Source organism: Fukomys damarensis, unplaced genomic scaffold (assembly GCF_012274545.1).
Source record: "Fukomys damarensis isolate Sample0158 unplaced genomic scaffold, DMR_v1.0_HiC HiC_scaffold_38, whole genome shotgun sequence".
In the NCBI taxonomy this organism is placed as follows: Eukaryota; Metazoa; Chordata; class Mammalia; order Rodentia; family Bathyergidae; genus Fukomys; species Fukomys damarensis.
Window position 1 is genome coordinate 22,259,091 of NW_022900950.1, and position 11,120 is coordinate 22,270,210.

Here is an 11,120-nt window from a genome sequence, read left to right on the forward strand (position 1 = left end):
AAACTATCACAAATGGATAGTTTATTCAAAGTTAAAATTCTATCAGAAAAATCACTGTGGGTAAATAAAGGGTCAGATATTGCTAAGAAATGGAAGAAAATCTAATTAAAATAAAGAACCAGCTTGGTAAAAAAATGGAAAGTTTTCCAATATTTTAGCCTCACTTAATAAGCAGATCTTTATTTATCTACACATCCTGAATTTTTATGGAATAATTATGAAAATTTATAGAGAACTTAGGACACTGCCACTAAAATTTCTGTTTGAGGAAATCACAAAATGACATGTAAAATGAATAATCTAACTGTTACATAAAAAACACTAAACAACTATAAGTACATGTAGACTGGTTTCATGGACAATACTCTGTACATAAAAACAAAATTTGAAGAAAATAACCAATAATTATAAGTAGTTCTCATAGTTGATATGTCTATATTTTTATTTCATTTTGTAAATCTTGGGGATTTTTGGTGGGGGAGGCATCAAACTCAGGACCTTGCACTTGCCAGGCAGGCAGCAGAACCACTAGGCTAAAATCCCAGGCCTTCATTTTGCAAAGCTTTAACATATAATATAGAGCACTGATTATATGATGATATTACAGTATCTATAATATATACTGCCTTTACATACTATATCTGTTTTTCTACATATATTGTCAAATGAAAATAGCTCTTCATTGTAACAAGGTATTACTAAATGACCCTACTGTAACTTTTCATTATTTTTCAAAATTATAATATCTTATTAAATATGAATAAAATTATTATACAAAAGTCATTTAGATTACTCAAAGCTATGCCAATAGGGTAATTTAATGAGTGCAAAATTAAGTAAGACATTTATTAAATCATAAAATACACAATATTAATTTTGATCTTGATTAAAAATATATGGTAATTTTGAAAGTTTGAAGAATGTTTAAAGGAGTAGAATACCAATTTTATTACAAATGTAATGCATGAAATTAAATCTAATTGCTATAAATGCAGAATCAAATTTGGAGTGCTTCAAGTAAATCAAGTAAGAAATTTTGAAATATCCAAAGCATTCAAAGTAAAAATATACAGGGGAAAATTCTCAAGGGGTAAAACTCATCCGTTACATAGAAAAAGTATATTATTTTACGAAAATGGACTTTCCCGATACTTTTTTAGGTAAATTATACTTTAAGGGGAATTACATCTGATCAGAGAGCTTTCATCATGTTGACCTAGAGTCTAATATAAATAGACCTTAAACGATTGATGGGCTTTCAGTGCAATTGAGTGAAGAGCGGACACTTAAAAAGAGAAGCACGCTGGATGGGGCTCGGAGGGAGTGGGGCACAGCTGACAGCCTGGTGTATCCAGTATGCGTGGAGCAGTCAGTGGAAGGAAATGTATGTGGATCTCAAAGGTGAGCAGCCGTGAATACCATAGTGTACATCTCCCAAATGAATTTGCCACTGTGCAGAGTGCAGGGTGCAACGCCATCTAAACCTCTCCTTTCATTGATGAAGACCTTACAGTGCATTCATAATGGAGCACTTACTAGATGCTAAACATTTAAAAAGTGGAACAGAAGAAAAACTGCTGATAGTCCTAGACATTGTGTGCTATAATAAATGTAATATAACTTTACTTACTATATAAGTCTTGGGAGGAGAGAAGTGAAGAGAGACTGGGATTGATTTATGAGACAGACAAAGGAATAGAATGAAAAGAAATCTATTATTTTATGATCGAGGCATTTAAATATAGTAATAGGGAGACCAGGGAATTAGCTCAGTGGTTCCGCTGCCTGCCTCGCCAGCGCAAGGTCCCAAGTTCGATCACCGGTACCAAAAAATTAAAAAAATAAAAAATAAATATAGTAATAGGTGGATAAGTAGTTAAACATGAGCTTAGTTACTTGGTTTTTTCTGTTTTGTTTTGTTTGGTTTGGTTTGGTACTGGGGATCAAACTCGGGACCTTGCACTGGAGAGGCAGGAGGCGGAAACACTGAGCTAAATCCTGACTCACTTAATTGGTTTTTAATGTCAGTGAATGGTTAAATAAGATTCTTTGGATATCATATATTTCTCAAAATACTATGGATTCAGAGAAAGTGGACAGATAAAATAAATTGCAAAATATAATTTTATTGGAGAAAGAGGAATGGAATCCCCAGTATGTCTTCAATCACATTTTTAGATCAACAGCAAAACTATTAGAAGTAATTATTTTAGGTTTCAAAAACTAGTTCACAGTAGTCATTTCTAGATTAACTCAGGTTTCTACTTACCCAAATTCCAACATTTTTCCTCTTCTCTCTTTCTCTCTGGAGTGATGTAGCTCTTGGGCTCTGGGGGAGGAGGGATGCCCACTTTTCAGTCTGGTCACTTCTGTGGCTGAACTCACTGAGCATTTCATAATCCTATCCTGCAGCATGGATATACTGGATGATTTCAAGTGAAAGAAAATTTAAAAATAGAAATGAAATTCAATTTTAGCATAAAATATTTTATAATAGTCAATTTCAGCATAAAAATATGTTCTTATATGATTTTCTGGGTACATTTTATACACATTTTATACATTATACATTTTATACATTAAGAGTAGTGAAAAAGTTTGCTGCAAATAAGCAAATTAGCAATAAAGTAGTATAAATGAAATTTAAGTGTTCAGAAGAAGAAAATTTTTCAGTTTATACATTAAAGATGGGAAATAGTGTTTTTTTACTTGAAAGTACTTATTTAAACTTTTAAGACTTTGGGTTGACTTGAAATATTCAATGGGTGTTTGAAACTGGAAAGATAAAGCTCAGTAGGCTTACAGAAAGTAAGGGATATCACGAGGAAAAGAGACAATAGCCCAAACTCTCTCCCATATGCCCAATCTGTCAGTTTATCTCAGCCAGATGCACTGGTTTGGGACTAATTTCACATTCTCTCCACCTGGTTCCTGTGACATAGCTCTACTATGACACCACTATGTGATGCTCAGAATGTGTTTTATAATCTCTGGACAATATTTCAAGAGTCCATGAGGGATGTAGTAAGAAACTAAACCCAGAGCTGTGAATCTGGCTAATGCGATATGTCAAGTGTAATAGTTGCTATTTATGCACAAAGATGTAAAGTTTCAAGGTAGTCTTATTAGGGTGTAAAAGATCTGATAAAATCTATTTTGGAGTTTCTTACCATGGCAGGACTACATTTGGGACAAGTGGAACAACATTACTTCCAATTTAATAAAGTTCCTTGAAGAACTGAGGGAAATACAAAAGCCAAGTTCATGGATGCACATTGATATTCACCTCTCCTGATGAAATCTATTCATCATTTACCCATTGGATTACAAGAGTAAATTGTGACCTCTCAATATCTGAGTCAAAATGCTCATTTCCACCAAGGCTCCATCCCCATATTCTGTGAGATGTTTGACAAAAGCAGAGCTTATGGACAATGTAACACAGCTCTTACTGATGTCCTCAGCATTGATCAGTTGTTCCCGGGACAGTGCTCCACCACTGAACTGGGCCCTGCCTTTATTTCCCTGGCCTGTTATCCATGTACGTGATGTACTTCACTGTCTTCGGGGATTATAGTCTGCAGATTTCTTTTTAAACCTTCACATAGATCTCTTCTTTTTCATGCTCTACATTTCAATAAATGTTTCTCTTTAAACAAACTACATTTTTGTCTTTGAAAATGTGAATGCTAGGTACACAAAGAGAAGTTGCCTTCAGTGAGTAACAGAAAGTCAAGAACTCCAGGAATCATGTTCACCCCAGGTGCTCCATGGCAGTACCTGTGGGCCACAGGATTCAAATGTGTAGTCCAGGGTCCACTAGAGTAGTTCCCCAGATGCCTTCCAGCTTCTCGTCTAGCTGCTTTTCTGTAACTCTGAGACTTCTGGGCTCACGGGATTCAGATCATAGACATCAGGTTCTCACATTTCACTTCACCATCTGTTTATGGTGATCACGTGACTGGGATGTGAGGTGCTTCTGTTTAGACTGCTGGGCCTTGGATTCTGGAGAGGAAATGGGAATTGGCTGCTTTTCTTCAGATCATAAAGTGTACTGAGAATTAAAGTGGTTCTAGGTGTGTCCCAACTTTCACCTGCATCCCAGAGACTCAGCTTAGAGCCATGGAAAAATTTCCAGGTACTCCCTCTAATGCTGAAATATCATTTGCCTTCCACTCTTTCCCTTCTCTCATTTTGGAGAATCTTACACACATGTATGATCCATTTGTGAAGAACTATTACTATCTGGATGCAATGGCATCCTCTAAATCTTTCCATCTTAGATCTTATGGTATAGCTTTCAATTTATATCCACTTGAGGACCATAAGGATGTGATTGATTTCAGCCCACATAGGAAGTAACAAAACTCTTCTCCTGGTCTTGGAACCAAGTCTGTTCCCTTTATTTCTTGCACTCCTTTTCACTGCCAACTAAAAAAAAAGTAATGCATATTCAGCATCTTATTTTACCTATCATTCTTGCTCTTTGCTGTCAAAGTAGTCAGTATCCAGATGTGTTTTTGGTACTGGGGAGGGAACTCAGGGCCTTGCCTTCAGCTACATCCCTAGCCTTTTTAAATTTTGAGACAAGATATCACTAAGTTGGTAAGTTGCCCAGGCTAGGCCCAAACTCAAATTCCTCCTACCTCGGCCTCCCAGAGTGCTGGAATTATAGGCTTGAGCCACCATGAGCATCTTCGCATCATGCCAGCAGTGTGGCATGGAAGAAGCAGCACATGGCATTTTTAAAGGTTTCGCCTTTTCTGCATAGTTTCAGTTTATTAAGCTATTTCTTTGACCATAAAATTGTAATGAACCAGATTCTCACCCTCTTACCTACTACAGTTGGCCCATGGAGCTTACCAAAATTAAATTGCTCAAGGTGAAAATGAAAATTAGTATTATATATGTTATTTTGTTTCCTTAAACATTGAATATGTAATACGATGGTATGGAAAAGGCATAAAGTCACAAAGAAGGATTAAGCCAGGCAAGAATATAAAGAAATAGGGAAAAAATAGAATTGGTGTAGGGTTAGTCAATAAAATAATTAAAAAGGCAACATCATAAAGACTTTTTATTTTTTGGTACTGGGGATCAAATTCGGGACCTTGCATTTGCAAGGCAGGTGGTGTAACCACTGAGCTAAATAAATCCCCAGCCCTGATCAAGATTTTTTAGAGGAGAATGAAATGGAGAAACAAATCAGTGAATAATTCTCACAGAGAGACAACTAATAGGGAAGAAGGAAAAAGACAATATTCATAGAATTTATAATGGTCTAGAAAAAATACAAAAGGTTTACAATTCAGGGGATGAGTGTTATGCTTCTGTTTTGTAAAGAGGGGTTTACTTACACTATCTAGAAATTTAGTTCTCTTACCAAAGAAGTGGTCGATATACTACAGCTTCCAATGTGCAATGATGGATCTATGGTTTTTTAAAAAGATCTTTACAGCATATATAACCTTTATACAGTCTGTCAGGCTACAAGAACAAAACCATACAAATTTTCTGCTTTAAGGACTTTGAAAATAAATTTCATGTTAATTATCCCACAGTGCTGTTACATTTATATTTAAAATACAAAAGTAATTTGTTAAGTACAATTCATGAGACTTAATAATAATAATACATTTATTTATTATTTAGCTTGTGAAATCTATCAAAAATTCTCTGCATTGTTTCATTTCATGAGGAGAATAACAACTCGGAAGGTCATTTTACCATATTTAACAGATGGCTGAAAATAAGTAATGAGTGTTTTGTCTACTAGCCAATGTAGATAGCAAAGTGGAATTGGTATTTCTATAGGACTTAAAGGTATTTTATTTCATTGTTTTTGTTTCTGGAAATCAAAAGTTTTCAAATATTTAAAAGAAGTCAAAGTAGTCTTTGAAGAAAAGTACTGAAAGACATAAGCAGGTTCCCAGTCCCCCTGGGAAGTTCTCAGCTCTTAATGAAGAGTTCTTAGGTCTTAGGTTCCAATTTTATTTTGTGTAATCAAATCCTGTTACAATGATCTTAGTATAATTATAGCATACTGGATTTAAAATGTAAACTAAATAAACTGACAAGAAATTTTGCTATTGACTTAATAAACACTTACACGGACTCCATGTAAGCATTCTGGGTCAAAATTTCCTAGGATAATTATTTCTCTTTTTGACATGAAAATTTTAAAAGCACAAAATATTTTTGAGCATTCATGCCCTTTCTTTAGTTGGAAGTTTCCTGTGAAATTCAGGCTTGTCTTGCAAAATGTCTCCCAAAGATGATTAAGTCAGAAGGTAGGTAGCATGATTTATGGTGTTATTATACTATAAACAGTTCTGTCCTATGAGTAATGCTGAGGTCATGATGATTAAGCTTTTGTTCTTTCTCTTGAAACCAATAAATTTAACAAAACAACTTTTAAAAATTTAAACTAACTTGTTAGATTAGAAAGGCTTTAAGTTACTTACATATTTATTCATATTAATGGATTTCACACTAAATTTTAAAGTAATTTAAGAACTTTCTCAGGCAACAAGCAAGGTGACAAAGCTCAGTATCACACAGGGCTGTAGACTGTGTGATCTCGTTTATTCACTCATGCTGGGTGTCATTTTCCTGTATTGTAAAGCAGAGAAGTTGAAATACCTGATGCATAAGGCTTTTACAGGTCTATAAAGGGTAGAATCTGACATAAATATTTGCATTAATGGTTATAATTAGATGTCATTCTTGCTTGTTCCTCTGATATGTGAACTTCACAAATGTTTCTCAGTCCTCTCAAAGGCAAAATGGTTACACTGATTTGAAATGAGTATTTCAGTTCCCCGGTTGACTGGGTTTGATAAATTCCCATAAGTTAGTCTCCTGTAATAGTTTTTTCCCTGGGGGTTGGTTAGCCTTGACAAGACAGAGTTGGCTTGTAGATCTCAAAATATTCCCTTTGTCCTCCCCTTGCTGGAAGGCTGGGGATTTTTCTCAGCTATAAATTGAAAGAATCAATAGGAGCTTCTGGATTAAAATTCTCAGAGGCGTGGGGGCCTCTATAACTGGGTCCTCCTAGAATTTTTAATCCTAATACTTGTGCACACTGAGACTCCTTCAATCAATCAACCGCAGGTCACATTTTCCTACCCAGATTCTAGATCCCCTGGAGGTTGTGGGTGGGCTCTGCTGGGGTGGACATGACTCCCTGAATTCATGGATCTGTTTCTTCAATTTGCGGGGTCAGCGGTTTGCTCTGTACCTCACTTCTTTGAGTAGATTTTATATCTGTTGCTAGGACTGAAATTGCAACTTGACTGAAAAAGAAAGCATCACAGTTTACTGAATTCTTTCAAGAAAAATTGTACATTCATATTAGCAAAAGTGAGTAAGTTATACCCTTTTCCCATAAGAAGCCAGGTATCATATGAAAAATATATATACATATGTACAACTACTGAATCTACATGTGAAATTTTTCTTGTTTCTTATGAAGTACTTTTGGGCTGGAAATGTTACTTTTCAAATATGAATTATAAATGTGTGTATTGAAATTTACTTATAAATTTTACAGTTTAACTTTAGCATCTATCAAAGCTTCTTACTTGATGGACCAAAACAGAATTTCATTTCCAAAGTTTTATGATACAGATTCCCAAATTAATTTTTCAAAGTCTAGTTTACTAAAAGCAAAAAACTGGAAAAGGAAGATTGTGTCTATAACTTTTGAGAAAAATCATGGTTTAACTTCATTACACAAATGATATTTAGTACTAAATTTAGATACATAGTGTTGATTTTCACAAAAGTTTTTCTCTCATCTAAACAAGAAAATTCTTGGTCATTCTCACTTTTGATATTTTAGTAAATATTTTCCTGATTCTCACGAGAAGTAGAAAATCTAGATGAATTTTATATAATGAGTAAATTTTGCCTAGGTGTGGGAAACATAAAGGGAATCATTAAGTGTGAGGTATATTTTGGCAACCTGCTCACTTTCTACAGAAATAAGTGTGGAATTATGCCACTTTCTGGTTTCCTAAAATACAAAAATATAAATTTGAAGCCAGTGATAGTGGACCAAGCCATTTTGCTACACTTGATCTTAGCCAAAAGGCTGAGAAGTGATGGGACTAAGTCATTTTGAAGAACAGCATAAGCTAAAATCTTAATTTGGAAAGCATACTATCAAATAGATAAGAGCTGTAATTTTTAATTACTTTGACTACACTAGTATATCTATCTATTCTCAGTAGAATAATGAGCCTGTTTTAAAAAAATCCAAGTAAATATTTTAAAGTATTTGTTGATATAAGTGAAGCCTTAGGATGTTATTTGAGTAAATCATTTTTATTCATGTAACAAATCATTCTAATTGTATTAAATAAAATAACACTTCTGCAAACTTCATGACATAATTTTTGTAAGTTTTATTCAAGAAATTTTCAAGAGTATTTATATGGTGGTGTTATAGCACAGTAAGTATTAATGTGCCTGTCTTATCGTTTTTTTTGTTACACTTTTTATAGTACTCTACTAGTCTTTTCAGAAGTTTAGAACGATTTCAGGTTTATGAAAGTAGCACTAAAATTTTCTCTGCACTCTATGCTAATACATCTCAGATACTTTAATGATGCAATGACTTTAGATTCCCAATGTTTTTACAATTTTTTCTGCCACCATGTTTTGATACAATATCAATCCAGAATTTTAAAATTTCACTTTTGCATTAAGGTCTTCTTAAAAGACTTAATAATGTGGACTTAAAAAATATAGTGTTGCCAACATTGTTAGTTTTAGAAATATTTTCCCATAGGCTAGATCATTACACAACTACACCAGCTAGTTTTCAGGTTCTCCATAACACAGTCTTTCAACCAGCAGTGGCATCATCATGTGGACAGTAACTAGAAAATCAAGTGCTCAGGCTTCATTCTGAACTTACTGATCAGAAACTTGGAGATGGAGCCCAGCAATATGTTTGCACATTCTCCTTCAGTTTGAGAACTCTTCATTTATAGGATCCAAAAGGAAACAATTGTCATAAACTAGAAAAAGCAAAGGGTATTTTTGTGGTTTAAACCTAAAATATCTCCTCACAGTCTCCTGTTTAGAGGCGGGGCACTTGAAATGTGACTGGAGCACGGGGTGGTTGAATATGCTGTTAGGACCTAGGGTCTGGTTGGAAGCTGTGGGTCACTAGGGCAGAACCTGGGAGGCTGTACCTTTGATCCTTTTTCCCAAGAGGTGAGCAGCTCTCCTCCACCACCCACTTCTACTATACATATACAATTTCCACTTTCAAGACAGCCAAACATGGACTGAATTCTCTGAAAACTGTATCCAAAATAAATTTTCTCCTTCTTTGAGGTTATTGGTAATTTTGTCCTAAGGACAAGAAAGATGTCTAATATACCCACAATGCTTTTTATCTTTCTGAATCCTGCTCTCTTTGTCTCCTTTTCATATCTTTCCTATTATAATTTCAATAATACATATTTCTTTTTCCACTAGATTTAGCCATTGCCAGAAATTTAGTACAATTAATTTAAGTGCTCAGCATGAATTCTTACTTCAAAAGGTTATGTTTAATTGGAGAGCAGATTAGTAATTAGCACTCAATTACTTTTAAAAAGGTTTCATTTCAGCCCTGATTAAGTCATTCCAAATAGTATTTTTGAGTTGACAGAAGGAAATGAGGGGGGAAAAAATAATTTATATATTTCTGCATTGTTCAAAGTCCATAAAAATGCAGACTTTCTGGCATGCTGTTAAATATGTCATCTGATATGTATTTATGTTAGCTTTTACTAACACAATTATTCTGAAAAGGAGAAAATAGCTAGACAGTTTTACTTCTAGAATTTCTCCCATGATGATTTGTAACATGGGAAGAAGACAGAAGTTTAAGGAAAATAAATAAGAAATCTAAAGAGAAAAAGAGTTTTGAAGAAGGGGTAAAATGTATCTGATAAAATTGGAAAAACTTTAGCAGGTAGAGAGCAATGAAAAAAATAAGATTCTTTTGGGAAAATGAGTCACTTACTAAATAAACAAGGACAACTGATCCAGTCCTACCTCTGCCATTAATAAAATGAGATTATTCATACCTCTTTCTATCTCTGTGCTTCTGTTTGTCTCTCTGAGTGAGAAGGACCCCAATACCTGCCTATATCTAGTGCAAGGGAAGGTACAATGGGGAATAATGACCTGTATAGTTTTCTTTTTGTAAGCTGGGCATGAAATTGAAAGGCTTATCCAATGTTGGTTCTTCATATCTTATTGGACCTTGTAGGCATAAAATGACATGGAGAAAAAAATAAAAGAACTTTGAATTTCAAGAGACACTAGCCATTATTGATTGATAGTTGTTGTTGTTTTGTACCGGGGATCCAATTCAGGACCTTGGCACTTGGGAGGTACACTAGGAGCCACTGAGCTAAATAACGGGCCTGACGCTAGCCATTGAGATCAATTTTCCCATTTAAATTTCAATTCTGTTTTAAGCCTTAACAAGTTTGATTGAAGTTAAAAACTAGCCACAAATATGAGGCCGCTTTCACTTATTTAATAACATTCTGTTTGGCAAATATGCTTTTGAGTACTGGAAGAAAAAAAATCATATATTTAACTATAGATTTTCTTTTCTTATTTAAGGTTATAAATAATATGGTAGCAAAAGATGAGAAACAAAAGCAGTATATATGAGAACAGTTTGGTTTACCAAATTCACTGAAAACATCAATTTATAACTGCTATACTCCACATCTCTGTTTACGCAATGTCAGAAATTATACAGACTGTGGTCCCAAAAGGATCTGTATCATAAAGCTTTGAAAATGCAATTCATTGCAAGTCAACTTGATTTGAAAAAGGTCCTTCAGAATTAAAGGCCAGAGGAGGGTCCTGCGCACCAGGGGTTCGGACTTGCCCCTCCCTCGGCCCTCGGCTCTCCAACCCTCCGCCCTCCGCCCACCATAAGACACCCCAGGGGCCCGGAGCTAAGCTGGTCCCAACCTCAGGGCCCTGCCTGAGCCCTCCTGCGCCTCCCTGGGCCTTTGTCCGGTGCCAAGATGCTGGTCTCACGCCTTCCACGGCAGCCTGAGCCAGGGCCCGCGTCTGGCTCTGTAAGAGAGTCGGGG